Raw genomic sequence first — 5153 nt, forward strand, 5'->3', positions numbered from 1 at the left:
TGAACTTGCATTTCCCCATGTTTCTAGACGGCTATTAACAATTGCTGTGTTACTTGTATGCTGCAAAATAACGAACCCCGCGAAATTATAAATCTCACTGACTACGGCCACGCCAACACCCGCCCACGAAGCAGATTGATTAGGTAAGACTCTCTAGGTAATGACTCTCCGCCCACGAAGCAGCTTGATTAGTTGGAGTTAGGCATTTGACATATTTAAGACCTATCCAATCTGAATTTAAGACAATTTAATACATTTCAAAGCCTTATTTTAAGGAAACGTGATTTAAGACTTTTTAAGACTTTTTAATGTGAACATTGTTTAACATTACTATAACCTGGCTATCTTTGACAAAATACCCAGGATATGTGTATCACCGCCATTAAAAATGCAAAATTAATAGAGAATGTTGTGGAAGTTTCTGTTCAGCGAGGGAGGAATTTGTGTTGAAGAAGAGACCTTGTTGAAACAAAATAAAGACAGGCTGCAAACTGGATTAAAGGTTTAGGTATTCGGCGAAAAGGTTTAATTGTTTTCTGCAGAGAACAATCAAATGACGAGAACAGCTTTCACAATGCACAGAGTAACAAAGTGGCAACAGTTCTGGTAAATACAATCAGTAATACACTTCTTTATATGCAGTGCCCCAGAGGAGAACCAACCCTTGTTTGGAAACCAGTTAAATCTGAAACTTAACAATCAGTGGACCTCAGGCAGACAGTTTGTTCTATTACGTATTTCTGAATCTGCCCTCCTCATGTGTCTAAGTGTCTTGACCGGTCATTCTATCTTAGCTGAAAAAGGACATCTTGTCTCTCGGATAGGCTATGGTCTCGACCTGGGACCTGCTATGATAAACACTGTTCTAGGCAACTGTTTCTGTCAGGCTCCACGTCATCTATTCTTCAAGGAAATGGTGTGGAGTCATAACAAAACCAGTTGTCTCCCATCAAGGAGAAACACACAGATGACAGATACAGAAGTCATATACTCTGAGAGGCATTGGAGATCTTATTGTGAATAATTAATATGAAAATCATTGGTTAAATGTAATTTTCCCATTACAAGAACAAAAACTAAAGAACTACAGTTCAATTGCTGGAGTTGCAATCCATGAACAAAGGTTAGTCTTAAGTGCATACATAAGTTTCAGAAAACATTTTCATTACTATTGGTGCTTTAGTCAATTTTGCATTTTTCACATTTCCAGTGTTTTTATCAGTTACACAATATTAGTAACACAGAAACAGTTAACACAAAAAATAATAAGAGTTTCTCTCTTATTCACATTTAACAAAGGCCCTTAATTATCCTGGAATGTATTTGAATACAAGCTATAACTTTTAACAAAAAACATCCTGTATCCAAATTTCTTTCTTTTACTAATCCAACTTTTAAAGCGTGACACTCAGACTGCACACTCTGCGTGCCATTTTCTTTAGTTCTATCTCCATAAATATTTTCTTCTAACGTGTATTTGAGCTCGCTTAGACAGCTCAAGTTTAGAGCATAGATGGGGCCAAACAACATTGCTAAAGACAAACACTGCCCTTGTAGATCTCTCAAGTTCAGTTTGAGCTTCATCCTTCTGAACAACCTGATTAAATAAAAAAAAAAGACAAGACAGTTATTTTGATGAAATCAGTGTCTAATAAAACAATATGTACACAAACATTCTCAGAATCAAATCTAAAAAAAAACAAATTCAAGGTCTAGTAACAAGAAAATGATGAAGGCAGATACCTAAACCATTATTGGCATAGTTTTATTTCAGTTAGTTTAATAGCTGGTTTGATTTGCATTGAGAGATAATCTTATGGAAAGTTCCCCTTGCTTATCTCTATGTATGGTGAAGTGTATGTGATGATGGGGGGTTAGTTTAATTCCAAAGGCCAAGGGAACTTTATCAGGATGCATAGTATCCTGGATCCATGAAATAATTGGCCTTTAGAAATAAAAATGTGCCTGCCTCTATGCGAATTTAACCTAGGGGGGTGTATACATATGCCTTTATTTATTTACAATACATTATTCATTGACAAAGAAAATTTGTTTTTAAGTTAATTTTAGTTTTTTTATTCCAATTTTTAATCAACTTTGGCATGGGTGTCTAAACTTATTCATGCCACTGTCTATGGTACATCATCCATACAGGATTCATGTGAGGATGGATGGATGGCATAGGGCCAACTGCCCCACCCCCACACCCCCACCAACAAGAAAAAGATGCTGCAACCCAGTGTAAACAGCTGTTTCTGCACCTCCCTCTGCTGATTTTAACTGATTATTGTGAATGCTCTGATTAATACATAAACAATACTTTGCTTTGTTTTACTTTTAGTAGCTACCACCAAGACTTGTCTATTATGTTCCAGGCTCTGTGGACTTTTGATGCGTTTGTGACTTTTTCTCTCCATCTGTGTTCCAGAACAGATTTACAAATGAAGCTCTAAATATAAGACATGAAATCTACTGATCTACTACTTCACACATTCACGTAAAAAACATTAATCAAGTCTAAACTATGTCATCTTTTTATTTTTTCCCAACAGTCTGGCAATCCCCAAAAATAATCTTGCGACCCCCTTGGGGGTCCCGACCCCAGGTTGAGAACAACTGGCCTAGCGCACCTATGCCTAAAAAGGACAGTGATAAAAGCAATACGAACATTTTAAAGAATTCATAAAATACCTCATTTGCATATGGATCCCATCAGAATGTTCCATAGTTCTACGGCAACATCACTTAGAACATGTCCATGTATAAAGGGGGGAAATCCAGAATCTGTCGGACACACACTGATCCTACTGAGAGAAACTACTACCTGTTGGTTCTGCCATTTTTTGACAATTTTGTTAGCATTTTTTGGATAGTCATGGCTATTTGTGAGACATTAAAGGCCTTCGTCCAACATTGTAAGACGAAGATAAACTACAAGGAAGACAGTGATGTAAGCAACCTTTTTATGAGGGATAATAGATAGTCACTAACCTGCATTGGTCAAAAATAAAGTCACTACAGTAATGTCAAAACCTTTCTAATTTATAGTTCACCACCTGCAAAATACTAAAGGAGCGGCGTCATCTGCCAGCATTGGCAGATGACGCCGCTCCGTCTGGCTTGTTAATTTTCAGTAATTTTGCTTTTTCTCACAAAAACGTTGATAATTTTAGTTGATGTTCATACTCAGTTCAAGTTCAATAGTTATAGTTATATAGCAACGCATTTTATCATCTCTCCACCGTATTTTGTTTTTATACGGGGTTGGAATCTGACATGATGCCCGAAGACTAGAGAGCCACGAAAAAGAAGATGGTTCCAGCAGTCAGTCCAGGATCCTGGACATCGAGAGAGCTGAAAAGGCTGAGTTGGCTGCAATCTTTCAACGTGTAGTGAGGCTGTGCGCTTCCCAGAAAGCCAGCAGCTATACTGTTCTGGAGAGAATGGGACTCTCCATCCAGCAGGACACCCTCCCCTCACCTCATCCAGCAGCTTCTCCCAGAAAAAGCCCTAGATGCTCTCTTCCAGGGAGAAGGATCAGGCCCATCGTAGAAGAGGACAACAGGAGCTGGACGTCCATGACTTACCAGACATTGTTAGAAGAGGACCCTTTCTTTGAGAAGAAGCTGCATTTGGGATCTCAGATGGCGGTACTAGCCTGTAAGATTGCCAAGCTGATAGATGCAACCAGGAGCCCAAGCCCAGACTCTACCCTCAGCTCTGTGGACATGCACACTCACCCTGAGCTAAGGGATATTTCATTCATCCGCTCTTTCACCCCTACTTCTCCTCCTAGAGCTATCAGGAGACCGTCTCGTATCCCAATTATAAAACTTAGTGGAGCAGGTATGTTAATACTGTTGAGTGAGGACTTCCTTTTTGGTAAATTGAATGGAAATATGTAAAGATTGTGATTACAGTAAATTACATGGACATTTGAGTAATCATGATTATTTGGCTGTCAATTTGAACAGGCAAGAAGGCAGCTAATAGATGCAAGCGACAGTCAGCAAAAAATACATTTAAAGGAACTAGTGGAGACCATTGAGATGTTCCAGCCCGACCACCGTCCTTTACGGGTTAGGGTAAGTGACCAACCAGCAGCCCCCAGTAGGACCCTGGCAGTGGCACCCAAGGTTCCAGCACCTCCATCCAAAGCGGCCCAACCCAACAAAAAAGGACCTCGCCGTGGGACAAAACTCCACTCAAAGGCTGTCGCAGCTCAGGAAGAGATCCAGCCTTTCGTCAACCCTGCAAAGAAACTGTCCTTCTCCTTCACACAACTGTCCTCGGATGACTGGTAGGACATCAACATTACAGAAGTTAAGTTTAGTCTATCTTTACAGATAGATTTGAAAAAGAATAACCAGCATCTAAACACAGGGAGAATGAAATGGTTCAACTGAAGTCTGTTCAAACTCTGGCAGAACACCATCCAGCATTACTGCAGACCAAACTGCATGAAGTCGGCCTGGTCTTCGCAGAAGAGGTATTGTAGACATGTTCCTTTGTTTCTCTGTTGCATGCAGTTCTCAGTTTCCTTCTTGTTCATCTACCTGTACTGTGTATGCAGAAGTAGTGACTGATGTTTACTATCTAGGTGAATAACTTGCGCTCTAGTGTGGCCTGTGCTGCAATGGCCACCGTAGCAAAGCTCCATGTTCACCTGGGGAGGGCCATGGACCCTGAGGCAGAGTAGACAAGCCCCGTCCTGCTGCTGAAGTTTGCACAGACGACCAACACCTTTGTTCTAGAGCAGGCTAACCTTGCCCTGGATGCGGGTGGTTTACGTGATGCTCCATTTTTGTGTTCATGGTGACAAATATAAATAAAAATGTATAATATTTCATTAAAATATATGTTTTTATATACAATATAATCTACCAGAACTAATACATCTGTAATTAATGAGCATTACAATTCAAATGTGTAAATATTTCGTTTTAAGCATGACATTTGTCCTGTGGCGTGACTGTCCGGGGTGGCGTGGCTTATCTTAAAACTACTGTAATCAAATGAAAAATCAGTCTAAATACATTAAAATACTTGAATAGATGTTATAGTAGTGTTAACTTAATGAAACTTGATGTTTTGCGTCTTAAGATCCCCATTTAGAATAATTATGACACATTACATTTTGTCCGCAAAACTGG

Source organism: Etheostoma spectabile, unplaced genomic scaffold, assembly GCF_008692095.1.
Source record: "Etheostoma spectabile isolate EspeVRDwgs_2016 unplaced genomic scaffold, UIUC_Espe_1.0 scaffold48, whole genome shotgun sequence".
NCBI classification, from domain to species: domain Eukaryota; kingdom Metazoa; phylum Chordata; class Actinopteri; order Perciformes; family Percidae; genus Etheostoma; species Etheostoma spectabile.